Source organism: Panthera pardus, unplaced genomic scaffold, assembly GCF_024362965.1.
Source record: "Panthera pardus isolate Hobbes unplaced genomic scaffold, ASM2436296v1 HiC_scaffold_13, whole genome shotgun sequence".
NCBI lineage: Eukaryota > Metazoa > Chordata > Mammalia > Carnivora > Felidae > Panthera > Panthera pardus.
In genome coordinates, this window is record NW_026526688.1 from 18,226,904 (window position 1) to 18,245,460 (window position 18,557).

At 38.4% G+C, this 18,557-nt stretch overlaps 1 long non-coding RNA gene across 1 annotated transcript in view; it reads right to left on the reverse strand.

Annotated features, from left to right (window-relative positions):
- Window positions 1-13,394, reverse strand: part of LOC109250983 (uncharacterized) — a 125,112-nt gene extending 111,718 nt beyond the window's left edge. Inside the window, exon 1 of the long non-coding RNA XR_002073294.2 lies at window positions 13,304-13,394. This is a non-coding gene — a long non-coding RNA (uncharacterized LOC109250983). The remainder of the gene's footprint in view (window positions 1-13,303) is intronic.
- Between the last annotated feature and the right edge of the window lie 5,163 nt (window positions 13,395-18,557).

Consider the following 18,557-nt stretch of genomic DNA (forward strand, 5'->3'; position numbering starts at 1 on the left):
ATCCAACAAAAAAATATAACAATTGTAAATATTTGTGCACCTAACATGAGCACACACAAATATACAAAGCATTTATTAAAAAATATAAAAGAGGGGGGCGCCTGGGTGGCTCAGTCGGTTGAGCGTCCGACTTCGGCTCAGGTCATGATCTCGCAGTCCGTGAGTTCGAGCCCCGCGTCGGGCTCTGTGCTGACTGCTCAGAGCCTGGAGCCTGTTTCAGATTCTGTGTCTCCCTCTCTCTCTGACCCTCCCCCGTTCATGCTCTGTCTCTCTCTGTCTCAAAAATAAATAAACGTTAAAAAAAAATTAAAAAAAAATAAAAAATAAATATAAAAGAGGTACTGGCAGTGATACAATAATAGTAATGGACTTTAACATCCCACTTACATCAATGGATGGATCACCCAAAGAGAAAATCAAGAAAAAAACAGTGGCATTGTATGACACAATGGACCAGATGGATCGAATGATATATCAGAACATTCTGTCCTAAAACACCAGAATACACATTCTTTTCAAGGTCACATGGAACATCCTGCAGAACAGATTACATGTTATGTCACACAATAAGTCTTGACAATTTTAAAAAGATTGAAATCATACCATGCATCTTTTCTGATCTCAACACTATAAAACTAGGTATCAACCTCAAGAAAAAAATCTAGAAAGAACACAAATTAAAAACTACATGAAGAAAAATGAAAATGAAAACACATTGTCCAAAATCTTTGGGATGCAGCAAAGTTGTTCTAAGAAGGAAGTTTATAGCAATACAGGGCTACCTCAACAAACAAGCAAAAATGTCAAATAAACAACCTATATTTACACCTAAAGGAGCTAGAAAGAGAAGAACAAACAAAACTGAAAACCAGCAGAAGGAAGGATAAAATAAGGATTCAGGAAGAAATAAATGAAATAGAAACTAAAAAAAAAACAAAAACAAAAAACAAAAAACTCACAATAGAAGCCAGAAGCTGGTTCTTTGAAATGATTAAAATTGATATATCATTAGCCAGAATCATAAAAAAATTATAAAAGAATATAAAGAGAAGACTCAAAATCAGAAATGAAAGAGGAGAAATAACAACCAACACTACAGAAATACAAAGGATTATAAGAGAATATTATGAAAGATTATATGCCCACAAATTGGACAAATTACAGGAATGGATAAATTCCTTGAATAATATAACCTCCCAAAACTAAAGCAGGAAGAAAATTTGAACAGACTGATTAACAGCAATGAAATTGAATCAATAATTAAAAAACTCCCAACAAACAAAAGTCCAAGACCAGACAGCTTCACAGGTGAATTCTACCAAACGTTTGAAGAAAACATAACATCCATTCTTCCCAAACTATTCCAAAAAATAGAAGAGGAAGAAAGGAATGCTTCCACATTAATTCTGTGAGACCAGCATTATCTTGATATCAAAACCAGATAAAGACACTACAAAAACAAAACAAAACAAAACAAAAAACTAGAGGCTAATAATGCTGATGAACATAGATGCAAAAATCCTCAGCAAAATATTAGGCAACCAATTCCAACAGTACATTAACAAATTATTCACCACAATCAAGTGGGATTTATTCCTGGATTGCAAATGTGGTTCAATATTTGCAAATCAATCAATGTTTACATCATATCAACAAAGGATTGGATGAAAAACATGATCATTTCAATCAATGCAAGAAAACCACTTAACAAAGTAAAACACCCATTCATGATAAAAATCATCCACAAAGGGCGATTAGAGGAAACATACTACAACATAATAAAGGTCTTCTATGAAAAATAAACACAGCAAACATCATTCTCAATGGTGAGAAACTGAGAGCTTTCCCCCTAAGATGAGGAACAAAACAGGGATGTCCATTCTCACCACTTTTATTCAACATAGTACTGGAAGTCCTAGCCACAGCAATCAGACAACATACATACATACATACATACATAAATGGCATCCAAACTGGCAAAGAAGAAGTAAAACTTTCACTATTTGCAGATGACATGATACAATATATAGAGAACCCTGAAGACTCCACCTAAAAACTACCAGAACTGACAAATGGATTCAGTAAGGTTGCATGATACAAAATCAATGTACAGAAATTTGCTGCATTTCTATGTGCTAATAATGAAGCAGCAGAAAGAGAAATTAAGAAAAATCCCATTTACAATTGCACCAAAATAGTAAAGTATAAAGGAATAAACCAAAGACATGAAAAACCTGTACTATGAAACATCAATGAAACAAATTGAAGATGACACAAACAAATAGAAAGGTATTTCAGGCTCATGGATGAGCCTAAATATCCATACTAGCCAAAGCAACCTACAGATTTAATCCTTATCAAAATACCAACAGCATTTTTCGCAGAACTAGAACAAACTATCCTACAATTTATACGGAACCACAAAAGACCCTGAAGAGCCAAAGCAATCCTGAAAAAGAAAAACAAAACTGAAAGTATCACAATCCCAGATTTCAAGATATACTACAGAGCTGTAGTAATCTAAATAGTATGGCAATGACACAAAAATAGACACATAAATCAGTGGAACAGAACAAAGAGTGCAGAAATAAATACATGATTATATGTCAATTAAATGACAAAGAAGGCAAGAACATGCAATGGGTAAAAGTCTCTTTGACCACTGGTGTTGGGAAAACTGGGCAGCTACATGCAAAAGAATAAAACTGGACCATTTTCTTGCATCATAGAAAAAATAAACTCAAAAGGGATTAAAGACCTAAATGTAAGACCTGAAACCATACAAATGCTGGAAGAGAACACAGGCAGTAAGTTCTTTGACATTGACCATAGTAACATTTTTCTACATAGGTCTCTTGAAGCAAAGGAAACAAAAGCAGAAATAAACTATTGGGAATACATCAAAATAAAAAGCTTCTACATGGTGAAGGAAATAATCAAGAAAACTAAAAGGCAACCAATGGAATGGGAGAAGATATTCACAAATGACATATCCAATAAAGGATTAGTATCCAAAGTATATAAAGAACTTATAAAACTCAACACCCAAAATACAAATAATCCAATTAAAAAGTGGACAGAAGACATGAATAGACATCTCTCCAAAGAAGACCCATAGATGGCCAACAGACCATGATTCATCACCACTTACCATTAGGGAGATGCAAATAAAAACTATAATGAGATATCACCTCACACCTGTCAGAATGGTTATAATCAACCCAAGACACAACAAGTATTGGCAAGTGTGTAGAGAAAAAGGAACCTTCTTCCACTGTTGGTGGAAATGTAAACTGGTTCAGCCACTGTGGAAAACAGTATGGAGGTTCCTCAGAAATTAAAATTAGAACTACCCTATGATCCAGCAATTACACTACTGGGTATATATCCAAATAATACAAAAACATTAATTCAAAGGGATACCTGCACCCCTATGCTTATAGCAGCATTATTTACAATAGCCAAGATATGGAAGCAGCCCAAGTGTCCATCAATTAGGAAATGGAAAAAGAAGTTGTATATATACATATATAATGGAATATTATTCAGCCATAAAAAAGAATGAGATTTTGCCATTTGCAACAGCATGGATGGAGCTGGAGAGTATAATGCTAAATAAAATAAGTCAGTCAGAGAACGACAAATACATATGATTTCACCCATATGTGGAATTTAAGAAACAAAGAAACAAGTAAAGGGACAAAAGAAAAAGAGAGAGAGAGAGAGAGAGAGAGAGAGAGAGAGAGAGAGAAACCAAAAAACAGACTCTTAACTATAGAGAACAAATGGATGGTTAGCAGAGGGGAGGTGGGTGGGAGATGGGTTAATTAGGTAACGGGATTAAGGAGTGCACTTGCCGAGATGAGCACTGGGTGATGTATGGAGTTGTTCAATCACTATATTTACACCTGAAACTAATGTAGCACTGTACGTGAACTAAATGGAAATAAAATAAAAACTTTAAAAAAAATTAAAAAATCATAGGTATAAAGGTATTATCACAATTAGTTGCCATTTGACACTCAACCTACCAGGAGAAATTTTAAAGTCTAAAACTAGAATTGTTCAAAAGATTGGGATTCTCATTAATCAGTGGTTCTCTGGGATACAATTTGGCTTTACCTAGTAAAGGTAAACACACACATTACCTAAAAACACTGCAATTCCACTCTTGAGAATGTACTCTAAAGAATCTCTTGCCTATATGCAGCAAGAAAATGCACAATAAAATGTTCATAGCTATGTTTTCACAAGAGCAATAACCTGGAAGCAAATCAATGTCTTGTAACAACAAATGAGAGTCGGGGGCGCCTGGGTGGCTCAGTCGGTTAAGTGCCAGACTCAATCTCGGCCCAGGCCCAGGTCACGATCTCAGTTTGTGAATTCGAGCCCTGTGTGGGGCTCTGCTCTGGGGGTGTGGAGCCTGCTTGGGTTTCTCTCTCTCCTTCTCTGTGCCCTGCCCCTGCTTGTGCTTTCTCTCAAGATAATTAAACATAAAAAAAAATTAAGAACAAAAGAGAGTCAAATATTTAAACATGCATTCAAGTCAAAAGGATAATATTGAGCAACAAAAGAATATCACATGCACACAAATCTACATACATATGTGGTATTATAAGAGGGAAATCAGGCCAAACTAAGTAACATATCACTTAGGAATACTAATATGTTTACGTTATTATTAATAAATTCAACATAATGGAAAAGCAAAGTTATTGATAATATACAATGGTGGCTAAATGAGTATCTGTCTTATCATTCTTTAAATATTATATATTGTACACATGTTTGGCATGTATTTTGATATAATATAAAATAATGTGATGAAATAATTAAGTTACAACGTGAATTTATTTTTTAACAAGTTACAAAGGAAAAGTTGAGAGACTTTCTCCTCCCTGCGTCTGAAAGTACCCTCTCAGATGTTAAAATTAGACACCCAGTTTTGGTAAATTACTTGAACATCATTTTCAACAAGATTTCATACTTTCTTGTTAAAAAATAACTCACAAATATTTACTTTTGCTGTCATTTCAATTTCCATAAACGAGTTTATTTCAAAAAACAGTGAGTTACTGTTGGATTTATATTTGGTTTTTCTTTTTTAAGAAAAAAAGTACATTCTTATAAGAAAAACAAACAGTCTAGTGCAGCATCAAGTCACCAGAGACAGGTACGAGGAGGGTGGTAGGTGAAAGGTTGGATTCCCTTGGGTATGAAGAGATCTGGCGTATTCTAAATGTAGATATCATTTTTCATAGGCAAAGTAACATGAAGTGTGTTGCCTCCCATTGGTCACTGACACAGTGAGGAAGACCAGCTGAGGGAGGCTCGGGTGGTGGGGAGCAGGACGGAAAACAGACTGCCAGCCAGATGGACACCGTTCATTACAAACTGAGCCACTGGCTCAGGGCACGACTCTGGATGAGCCGTTTGACTGCCTTGTGTTTCAATTAAGACAGCCCAAGGAGGGAGGAAAAAGCACAATCTAATTGAAAAATAGACATTGTATGTCAATGGAGATTTCTGATGATAAATCTTTGATAGCACTGAGAAGTAACTGTTGGGTGACGGTTAGACCCCAAAACCTGGGTCACTGAACATCAGCAAGTTTATTTTTAAAGCCTTATTTTTCATTGTGACACCTTCGACTGGGGATCAGTGCCTTGGCAAAACATCAAGTCACACATTGCGCTACAAGTGAAATATGCTAATTACATCTTTACCGTTTCATAAAGAATTTCACAGCAGAAGAAGCTAATAAGAAGGTATGATAGATAAAACACTTATGTCGTGGATTTACTAATTTTTGACAGCTCTTTTAAAAGCAGGCAGAAGACATTATTGCTGAGACAGCTTCAAAGAGCTATTTATTATTTAAAGAAAGCATGCGAGTATCAAAAAGAGGTTGGGCTAAGACTTGGGAGAACCAAGGAATCAAGAGAATACAGAAGAAAAACAGGTAAAAATTTTCTCCTATTCTCTCCATTTCATTTGAGAAGCTCAGAATGAAATACCTTCTCTTACATAATGGAAGAGAGCAGTTTGATGCAGGCAGAAAACGATACTAAGTGCTCATTACTTTTAACTGTGCAATTTAAATACTCAAGTGCATCAATGGAAAGGAGATTTAAATAGCAAGCTTCATTGCTATTTGCTCCTAAAAGAAAACGATCCCTACAGATTACCACATTTCGTTAAAGTCAACTTGGGGATGAACAGTAATTCTGCAGTTTGAGAAGAAGAGGGGCATGTGGGAAAACTGAAGCGTGAACAAAACAACAGTTGGGCTGTCTTCCATTGTTTATCGGGGCTTTGGGAATTCTCTGCAGCTTTGTCTTTCATGGTTGCTTAATAAATAAAAATACAGTACACAGCCTACATGTTTGGGGCGTGATTCACAGAATGGTGCTAATTCACCTAAGGGACCCTGCCTGGCTTAGTCCAGGGAGCACATCTTCTAAGCATCTGGAACCACACTGGCAATTTTCCCAAAGGCCAAGGGCTCTAGCTATTTTGCCAGTCATTTACATAGACTGGCTTAAATTATGCAGCCATCTGTATTCTTATGCACCTAGATTGAGTAAAATGAATGTACAGTCTTGAAAGCATCCATCCCTGATGTCCCCTTCACGCTGACTTTTATTCGTTTCAAACAACGGTGGAATCCGGGACATACTGAACGGTGTTCATTTAGAAAGCTCATCCGTCCTCATTTGCTTCATAGCCCACCACTCTGCCTTCTCAGTATTGTCCACCCGAACTACCATGGGCAATTTGCAATACTGCCGGGAAAGCAGGCTCTGTAGTTGGGCTGCTGGGCGTAAAATCTCCCCTATGCTATGTGTTCATGTGCGATGTTGGGCAAATGCCTGCATTTCTCTGTGCTTTGGCTTCTTGCTTCTCAAAAATCTAAGGGCAATAATCTTACAGGGTTCCTGTGAGGAAGCAATGAATTTAGCACACTGTTTGACATGCAGTAAGTTCTCAACGAGTACTGCATGTAATTATCAATATCACAGGTCATGATTGTTATTTTATCCCATCCTAGACAGAGTCACTTTCTCCAGGCAGCCCTGACTTCCTCCACTGCGATGAGGGTCACCTATTAGTGACACAGGGAACAGAGCCAGGTGGCCACGCTTCCCAGGGATGGGAGCTAATCCACAGGGGAGCTGCGAAATATGGAAACTCCTTAGATGGCATTCACAATATTGCAACCTTGGTAACGTCATACAAATGCCAGGTGATATTTAACTGCAACTACAGCGGGAGGAAAGCAGAGGGTGGGGGCGCGGAGGGGAGAGAAGATCAAAGACAGATGACTCAAAAGTGTGTGCGCATTACCTCAAAGGGCAACTTCACGCCACTCCCCTGATGTTTTAGGAACCCCAGGATTTTGGTTACAAGAGTTGGGTGGCAGCCTAACATAGAGTAAAAGGACTTTCTGATTTTGACAGGAGGGCAATCCGCACTATAGGCAGAAAGACAACAAGTACTTAAGATTATTTTAGGTCTCGAAGAAAAATGACTCAAACATATATTGCCAATAAAGTTTATAAAAATTCTAAAGATGTGAGTTTAGGGGTGCCTGGGTGGCTCAGTCGGTTGAGCGTCTGACTTCGGCTCAGGTCATGATCTCGTGGTCTGTGAGTTCGAGCCCCGCATCAGGCTCTGGGCTGACCGCTCAGAGCCTGGAGCCTGTTTCGGATTCTGTGTCTCCCTCTCTCTCTCTGCCCCTCTCCTGTTCATGCTCTGTCTCTCTCTGTCTCAAAAATAAATAAAACATTAAAAAAAATGTGAGTTTATTTGTGGATATCAGCTAATGAAATGCCTAAGGCAAGACAACTAGATTTTTTTTTATGATATTTTGAGGAAGATTGCTTATTTGATTGCTGGAAATTAAATTCGTTAATAGATGTTGCCGGTGCAGACGTATATGTTATTCTCCATATAATTATCAAAGAGGGATTTGAGTTAGATCTGGCATACAAATAGGGAATTTAAATTAAAAAATAAATGTACATCAATTGTATACAAGAGCTTTCTATTCTGTCTTGTTACTTAGCATTGTCATTGCCATCTTCCCAGGGTATGTATTTGTGTGCACGTCACAGTTCCAAAACAGGAAAGAAACTACAAGAGAAGCTGGTCTTTCTATTCACTTGGGTGGAGTTAAAAGTTGTTCACACTGTGTAACATGAGAGAAAATCTAGTCTTCAGTATTTCACCTGTCCAGCTGCCCCCAATGCAGCCAGATGGACAGTTGAGGGAACAAGGGCTTGCCTTTCTAGATATTTGGGTAGATCTTTAAAAATGCTGTTCTGGTGTGCCTGGGAGGCTCAGTCGGTTAAGTGTCTGACTTTGGCTCAGGTGGTGATCTTGCAGTGGGTGAGTTCGACCCCACATCAGGCTCAGTGCTGACAGCTCGAAGCCTGGAGCCTGCTTTGGATTCTGTCTCCCTCTCTCTCTCTCTCTCTGCCCCTTCCCCACTCATGCTCTGTCTTTCGCTCTCTCTCTCAAAAATAGACATTAAAAAAATTTTTTTTAAATGCCTTTCATTAGGTGGGCAATGTAAGTTGGCCAAATGATTCAGGAATAAATACTATAGTAAGTATTGATTTATGAGAGCACTTTAGGGAGCTCCTGGGTGGCTCAGTTGGTTAAGCATCCACTCTTGGTATCGGGCCAGGTCATGATCTCACTGGTTCCTGGGTTTGAGCCCTGCGTTGGGCTCTGTGCTGGCATCATGGAGCCTGCTTGGGATTCTCTCTCACTCTTTCTCTCTCTGCCCCTCCCCCACTTGTGCTGTCTTGTCTATCTCAGAGTAAATAAACTAATAAGCTTTAAAAAAAATGAGAGAACACTTCACTTTCGACAGGTAGGCTGGAGGAGCATTGCAAATGAAGGCCGACCCTACAGGGGGAAAGGTAAAAAGCAGTGGTGTTTTGAGCCTGGGCTCTGATTAAGTAAGACCTATATTCAATTTCTGACTTTGACACTTTCTAGCTGGATAAACAATGGCCTTGGGCGAGTTAATGGAACATGCTAGGGCTCCTATTTTTCCCTATTAAAACATAAAGATTTTAGGTTGTGTTGTGAGCCTGATAAAAATAATTAGCAATTATTATATTAACTAATAATATCGTTGACTTTGCATGAGTATAGGCTGTTGTAAGCTGACAGTATAGATACTGTATGATACAGAGAAATAGGCATGGGTATAAAGAAATCGATGATGTGAAGACAGAGGAGAGGACATATAAATTCAAATTTCACAGCAGTAATCAAATAATATCTACCATCAGATGGAGCATAAGTAGTTCCCATCCAGGCCTGCAGTCTTCTGGACCTGTGTCATGCTGCTTAATGGCCTTGATGGGCTACATCTTGTCCCTGGTTAACGAGGGTTCAGTAGCCTTGGCTGGTTGCAGCTTCACAAGACACAGAGGCCATGCATGCTCACGTTAGCGTCTAATCTTATTTTTCCCCTAGAAGTTGTTCTGAATTGACAATTTAGTGTTCAGCAATTTAAAATCAATTGGATTTGTTTTTCTTTTTAAGTATTTGTTTCTGGGAACACCATGGAAAAGCAGTGTCAGGCTTTTGAATATTTATATTAAAAGCAAAGAAAAAATTATAGAAGGAGATTAAATGCTTTAGTTTTCTTGTAATCCTTTCACCTTTCCCGGTCTTCTTTCTACCTCCTTCCCTGCCCCTTACTTTGGTGGACAAATCACTTATCATCAATTTACTCCTGAATATCTTGAACAATTTTGATGAACAAACATATTCTCTGTGTCACAATGCTTGGGTAACCACATGTCCTTTTTACATTTCACATTCACCAGAGCTTTGGATTTAATTATACTAGAGAATTCTTTCCCACTGAATTAAGTATCACACTTCAATATCAAAACTGCACTGAAAGCTCTGATATTGAATTGGTGTAATTTTAACCTTCTAAGAGAATTGGTTGGTGTGGAGTTTCTATCCAGCTAGTACATGCTTTGACTTTATGAAACCTTCTTTGAAAAGTGTCTGATTACTTTCAGGGGTGAGGTCTGTCCTTTTGTCCTGACAAAGCTCACTTTTCCATTCTTGCTGCCAAAATGTTTTGCCATTGTGGGATTTTCCCAACTGTTGCTTGGAAGTCAAATCAAAGGTCTTAGGCAATTTCAGCTTTAAAATGCCATGTAACAGACAGAATGGAGGCGAGACTGAATTCTACCAGTAAGTAAGTTAGGTCAGTTCTACACAGCCATGGACGAATATGGATAGAACCAAAACATTTCGGCTTTTCGCTTTGCTACTGCTTTATAAGACAGACTTAAAAAGAAAAAGAAAAAAAAGGCGGAAACTAACTTTCTGCTGCTAGAGGGAAAATTATTCTAGAATTTTTTTTAACAGACTCGGATTCTCAGAGTCTTTAGGAAATACAATGGATGTTTAATTAATTCGTGCATCTAAAACTTAAACCACATTATTTCTTTTTCATAGGCTGAGTGGAAATAATTCTTCTACAGGGACAATCTAACCTTCCTTTATGCTTCTTGCTTTCTCAATGTCTCATCTCAGCATGTGTTTTTACAGTCCCCTTCCTACCCAAAGCCTGAGTTGGCTGATAACAAGAACAAGATGGGAAAAAAGTGATTAGATTGTGTATGGTTTAATTACTTTCCTCCTGCTCTGTCCCCACTCCCCACAGCCCTATGGAGCTACTCATGGAGAGAAATGCTGGAGCTAGACCCCAAACTTCCAAAAAGCTACCAAAGAACTAAGTGGCCAGAATAGAGAAGAACTGTAAGTCAGAGATCCTCACTGATAGATGGAGGGAGAAATAGAAAAAGAGCTGGGAGGGGCGCCTGGGTGGCTCAGTCGGTTAAGTGGCTGACTTTGGCTCAGGTCATGATCTCGCGGTCCGTGAGTTTGAGCCCCACGTCGGGCTCTGTGCTGACAGCCCGGAGCCTGTTTCGGATTCTGTGTCTCCCTCTCTCTGACCCTCCCCCGTTCATTCTCTGTCTCTCCCTGTCTCAAGAATAAATAAAACGTTACATTAAAATTTTTTTTTTTAATTTAAAAGAAAAAGAAAAAAAGCTGGGAGTCTTCAAATAACCTAGTAACATGCAAAGAGGAGAGAGACCTCTTAGAACAATTTCCAGACTCAGAGAATGAAACGTATTTAGCACTGGACCTGTTCAATAAGGATTTTCCTGCTCCTTCTTCCTACCTTCAGTCCCTGCTGCCCCACACCTGGAGGCATAGAAGCAGCAGCTATTAAGAAAGGAGGGAAGGGGCACCTGGGTGGCTCAGTCGGTTAAGCATCTGACTTTGAGTCCCACCTTGGGCTCTGTGCTCTCAGAGCGTGGAGCCTGTTTCAGATCCTGTGTCTTCCTCTCCCTCTGCCCCTCCCCCTCTCATTCTCTGTTTCTGTCTCTCAAAAATTAATAAGCGTTAAAAAAAAGTTTAAAAAAAAAAAAGGAAAGGAGGGGAGGGGCACATGGGTGGCTCGGTCAGTTAAGGTCTGACTCTTAATCTCAGCTAAGGTCATGATCTTGTAGTTTGTGAGTTCAAACCCCGCGTCGGGGCTCTGTGCTGACAGCTCAGAGCCTGGAGTCTGCTTCGGATTCTGTGTCTCCCCTTCTCTCTGCCCCTCCCCTGCTCATGCTTTCTCTCTCAAAATAAATAAATAAACTTAAAAATAAAAGGAGGGGAGAAGGGAAGAAACTGATCACTTCTTTTTCCTCACCTGCATGACAGAGAAGGATTATCTTTGAATGAAGATCAAAGTGTTGATTACTTCATAGAACCAAACATTCTATTAAAAAAAATTACTGTGTATTTTGTGTCTTAGGTCACCACTGGACTCTAAAAATGCTCAGAAAATAAAGGAACTGCTTTTTATTTTTATTTTTTGCTTAACCCAACAGTAAGGTAAAATAGATTCCTGGAAAACTCAATGAACATAAGAATTCAAACAAGTTTGCTTTGTGATAAGCATCCCACACATCAGGTTTGTGCACTGTACTAGTTACAGATGACCTCATGAAATTTGGCCACAACCAGAATCCTAGAAATCTAGTTTCCCCATAAGATGCTGGAAAAGGATAGAAAATCCGAACTATTTGGAAGAGACTCCTTTTAGGGATAAATATTTATCATCTGTAACACATTGGTCAAGAATCAACAGCTCACGAGTGAGGCCTGAAAGACGGCCGAGAAAAAAGTGTAACGTTATGGCTGACATTTTCACTAGTTTATGGTGAACCTCAAAGGGTATCAAGTTTTCTCTCTCGTCAGGAACATGTGTAAATCCCGGTGGAGATGCAAGAGGGCTTTGTGGCTTCCTGCCGCTGACTCTGGAGTATGATACTACTTCTCAAAACTGTATTTACCTGACCAGTGAAGTCACTTGATATACAAGGTCACAGGTCATATCACAATTCCTGGGCTTTGCTTTTATTTACTTATTAAACATTTTGTTTCATGTTTGTTTGCTTATTTATTTAGAGAGACACAGCGACAAAGCGCGAGCAGGGGAGGGTCTGACAGAAGGAGACACAGAATCTGAAACAGGCTCCACGGTCTGAGCTGTCAGCACAGATCCTGAGGCTGGACCTGAACCCACGAACCGTGAGATCATGACCTGAGCCGAAGTCGAAGACTTACCTGGCTGAGCCACCCGGTGCGCCCCTCCGGGGCTTTGCTTTTAAATCTCTCCTTCTGGCATCTCTCTCCTTTTGGCATCGCTCCTTCTTGCCAAAAATCCATCTAACAATCTTAAAACCGGAAGCAATTCGTGAGTGAATATGTTCTTACCTTAAAGCATCACAAGACTCCCAGTGTGTGGTTCCCATTCATTTCCAAGAAAAGTCTAACGCCACAAGAATTCAGAGAACAAGTTGGCTGTCACCGCTCAGAGGGATTAAGCAGGGTCAAGGATTCTTTCAAGCATCTGTTACTAGGGGTATAGGTGCCACAGACCCAAAGAGGAAGATGAGGGATAAGTATACAGTAGACGCCCCCCCTTCCCGTGGGGGACACCTTCATTCCAGGATGCCACAGGGATGCCTGAATCTGTGGACAGTACTAAACCCTAGGTATACTGGTTTTTCCCATCCATATTTACCTATGATAAAGTTTAAGTTATGAATGAGGCACGGTAAAAAAAAAACAAAAAAAAAACCAAAACAAAACCAATGACTAACAATAAAATAGAATTATGAAAATATATTGTAATAAAAGTTATGTGAACATATTCCCTCCCTCTCTCAAAATATTACACCGTATTGCATGGACTCACCCTTGTGAGGATGAGAACGACAAAACGCCCACGACTGAGGAGAGGAAGTGAGGCGAGTGACGTAGGCCTTTGCTGCGTAAAGTTAGGTTACTATTCACCTTCCGAGGATTCGTCAGACGGAGGGTCTTCCGCTTTCAGACCGCGGTTGATCTCGGGTCATTGAAACTGCGTCAAGGGAATCAGCAGATAAAGGGGAACTAGGGTTGGGGAGTTGAAGTTAAGTTTTAGGTGAAATTAATGCTACTTTTGAACTGTAATGTTAATGAGACAGATGGAGACATTTGAAGTGTGGAGGAGATGACAGTGTATTAAATAAGGTCAGCACAAGGTTAATTCAAGGTGAAGCTACGAGGACATTGCTCACCTTGAGGCTAACCACAAGATACCATTTCCAAACTGGAGTTAAAGTAAAAGAGAAAGATGGAGAGCTTCGAAGTTAAGAGAAAGGAAGAACGTGTTCCTATTTTGATGACCTGAAATCTTAGGAGTCAAAAATAAAAAAATATCTTGTGAAAATCCATAATTACTAAAGACCTTGATCATATCAGTAAAAATACTGGTCTTTGTATTACTTTTTAAAAGTCAAATCTGGGTAAAAGTATTTGAAAATGGTGTTAGAATGGTTTCATATTTGTGGAAAGTATGATTTAGTTATAGTGTTTATAAACCATAAACATATTTAAAGATTTTTATTTTACAGAAAACAAAATACCTTTGCAAAATATTAGAGTTAAAACCAGAAAATATTCTACTAATTTTATTCCCGACATTAAAGTACTAACCATCATAGTCTCAACTTCTTCTAAAAGTAAATTTTACCCGGAAGGGTCAAAATAATTTTAATGATCTCACTGCAAAAGTCAAAATGCTGTGTTCATTGGGATCTTTCATAATAGCCTCGCCCATTGTAATTATGCTTATATTTAACTTCTGAATATATGTAAAATAATAAAAATCCAAAAGGCTGTCTTCCTTTCCCCCTTTCCACTCATTTTTTACCTTTTCATGCCCCCTTCCCATCCCTTCCTTCAGTAAATATGTGTATATCCATGTTCAATGTGCTGTACTAGGTGCTTTGGCTGATGATGATAAGATAGAGTCCATAGATAATATAAAGCAGGTACAAATATAATTATAACACAAGTTAGAATATTGTCTGGTTCATTAGATATGAATTATTGAATGGTGGTTATAAATGTTGAATGAACAAATTCTCTGTTCATTTCCGATTGATTCTGTCTAGGTGTTAATGTAAGACAAATTAGGATGGAGTGATGGTTAATTTCAAAACTCACAATGCTATAATTTAAAAAAGTAAATAGATGCATTATGAAGCAAATAAGCCTGTTGTGCACTTTTGAATTTCATATTGATTTAGCTTTCTGCAGAATATGTGCAGCGGTGTAATTAATTTTGAATGATCAGATAATGTTATTGTCAGGTTATACAGATTTAATTCATAGCAAGCTCTTAAAAGTGAGAAGTACATAAAATCCAAGCTGTTGACTATTAGTTCCAGTAAGTGCATTGAGGTAATTTTTAACAAGTGCCCTTTAGGTAATTCAGATTTTCAGACTTGATCATGAACCTTTCTGGTTCATTTCTATGCCACCTGAATTTTAAATATAAACAGGAAAATTTGTAGGTCAACATGGTGATAAAGTCTAATTTGGCAGGTTAAGGAAAAAAATTTGTTGCGATTTTAAAAATTAAAGCATTTCTTACTGTGCACTAGTTATACTTGAAAAGAATTTCCTAAATCTTATGAATTCACTTAGCGGCACACACACATCTTAATTACATAATTACTTGAAGCAAGCACTCTAATCCATCTTGTTCATTTTACACTTTATAAAAGAAACAAGCTAATTATGGCTTTACACTGAAGAAAAATACAAACTTGTATCATATTTACAGGCTTCATTGTACACTCTGCCGCTCAGACATGAAATAAGTAGAGAAAAAACACAAGTGGTCATTATGCTGCATGCTGTAACAGTGTTTTTAACATGTTAAAGATACCATTGAACCAACCCTTACTAAAGGGTGGAGGGCATGCTGATCAGGGAGCCATGCTCCCAGAGAATAACTTGAAACGGACAGGGTGAAGATTTATGTGCAGTGATGGAAGAATGAAGGAAATGTTAGTACAAGGCACAGGCCAGCCTGATGACAAGTGAAACATTAATGCGTAACATTCAGGCGTACCATGCAATATACAAGCAAGGAGAATGGCAGAGAGGAAATATTTGAACATCTACTTATATAGGCTCACTCTCAAGGAAGGCAACTTTGCTACTGCAAAAGCCTTCAATTGAACTATACGGTCCTTCAAACTTATGTTTAGAAAATAATAGACAAATCAAGAGCACTGGAACCATAGGAAAATACTAGAGTGTGGTATATTTAGAGCCCTGGAACCATGGATACTGTCATAATCGCATGGAACTCAGGTGGTGCAAGAGGTTCGATCCAGTCTCAAGCCCATCAGGTGTGATCTTGGATCAAGTTCATGCTGGATCAATGGCTGGCATACAACTCAAATGATGTGTATTAATTCTGTGGCAACTCCTCAAAATGCCTGTCTTGTTTGGGGTCCCCTACATGAAGTGGCAATCTAAAAAGGATATAATCTTACAACCATCAGGGTAGGCAAGGCTCAATTTGTGCCCAGGGTAAGAGCTAAAGGTCCTTCATAAGCAGAAATTAGCCTGGAAATGGGATCACGGCTTGCGCCAGAACTGTGAGCAAAGCGTCTATGTGAGTCGTGTGTGTGGGTAGTGGCATTTTACAAATCTAGCAAATTTACAGTCAAAACATCGGAATTACTTCAATCACTTGATTAAACATTACAGGGGAGTGTGTGTCAAATCTTATTTCTAGTTAGCAATACCATAGTTTTAAACTACTACTTGATTACAGATTTTGATTATAAAATCTGAAGTGAGATCATTTTTGGCATATAGATGATGCTTATTTTAGTCAATTTTATATTTTATCTAAAGTAAAAACTGATGTCCTGGGTCACACGCAATTAATTTTCATATGTTTTGCACATTTGTTACAAAGGCAAACCAATGTCCAATGTGAACTACACCATCTTCAAATGATTGATTTTAGATAGATGAAGCTGTTCTTCTAGACATAAAATTGTCCTGTTTTCAATGTGCGTACCACTTTTCAAATAAAATGAGGATAAAATGGTAACTATTTCCTTTTGAAATTTGAGTGTTTTCTGAATGTATATATTGACAGTATTTCTCCCAATTATATGACAGTTATTAATATTACACTCAAAAAAAATCTTAGTGAAAAGTTTTATCATGAAATCTATTCATCACTATTAGTTTAATTTCACTTATATTACTTTTAATAGGAACAAAACCTTATTGACCAACAAATAATTTGTTGTACCCATCTGCTGGGAGATCAATTTCCATGTGTCTCTTGTTTTTACATGTCTTGTGATCAGAGGCAGTGACTGCTGTTTTTCTGTGCTATTTTTTTCAAGGATTTTTTTTTATAGCTAACAGCCTTGGGAGATACAGTGTCTCTCTCTAAAGCAGAGGCAGGATTTCCTAATATAATAATGATAGGACATGATATGTGATATAATATAATGTAATTCCTCTAGAACACATGAGCAGACAGGTTTACTATCCATTATAAAAGATTTGAGTTCCCTAGGCTCAGGGATCTTCTTTAACACAACCCATTGCAGGTACAAATATCACCTGACCCACTTAGAGTTGCTCTTCGGGAGTTTTGTTCATAGAACTGGAGGAAGGCAATGCTGATATTTTGGCTACTGATATTTCTTGAGTAATAAAGTCCTTTGTCTCTGTCTATGGGTCTCATGGCTTTTGACAGAATCTGTGAAACTGTGGTGTGCTTCTAGTTTGCTAGAAGCAAACTTCTAACTTCTAGTTCACTTGTAGTTTGGATTGAACCTCAGACCGCTCATTGTTCTGAACATCTTGAAAAGAAACAAAGAACAGTGGGACTACTTCAAGAGGGGAGGAAGGTGACAAGGTTTTCCTTCCATGCACGCTTTCTGAATTTCTACCCTTGGCATTACATGTGTAGGTGTATTATATTAGTACGGTTTCTTTAGTTTGTCATAATCTCCTTTGTTTGTGGATATGTGGGGAGGGGGGCTTATGCATTCATACGTGTGTGTTGTGTGTTTGTTTTTACAAGGGAACAGCCCCCTAAACAGTTGTTGCAAGGATTCAGGAGCTTAGATTTTAGAAACAGCTGGCTGATTTTCCCCCACCACTACCTTGGCTAAGAGGAATGAGACAATATAGCAGATAGAAAACTATATACCACTGTTTAACTTTGGGTCTACAGAATATTGAAATATATTCAAATAAGGTTTGACAGACTTCTGAACTGATCTATAAAATGGAGTGTGTGCAGCCTTTGCCTTTATGTATTTTATGTTAATGAACCAGGTCAGACTTTCTCTCTTTGCCTAGAGTGGGCCTGGTGAGCGGAATATACACAGTGTGACTTCTGACAAAGGAGGATTAGCTCCAAACACATGGTGGGCTTTCAGGGGCTCTGGGAAAAAGTCTTCCTGAAATAACTCTTCCATTTGCTCTCAGATGCCTGGAATTCTTTATCACCAAAAGGAAATCCTTTCATCCAATGTTTGTAGTAAAGGATTAAAATGCATATACACTGAGAAAGGTGACTCCTCGCTTAAACTGACTCTGTGGCATATATGAATAATAGATTTCCTGAAAGCAGGTCTTCAGTCTTAAATGGGTAGCAGGACATACCTTTATGCAGAAGAGGGAAACGGCATCACAATGATTTTGTTATTTAAGATAACTCTCACTAACCTAATCCGGGGCTGGCAGGTAGATTTTACTTCTCATGCAAACTCTACTTAATTGTCAGCGGCTTCCTAGTGGGCTTTTCACGAAGAATTCTAGGGCATAGTGAAATAGCTCTGGGGTCAGTTAGCCATGGCTGCCAAAGTACCAAGGGAAAGTCGATACACACATGCTGGATATTTGGTATCTCTGATCTACATTATTAGTTGCAAATGGCTTTCTAAAAGTAACTGTGTCCATTTAGAATATCACAACATCTATGGCCAGGAACTGATGCTTCTGGTTCTTGCTTCTGAGTTGAGTGCCCAGGTTCAATCAGAAGGTCACAGATATCAGATGACTAATAAATTCTGGCACCAAATAAGTCATCAAGGATCTACTAGTGACTGGGCAACCTGGCTAACTCTGCT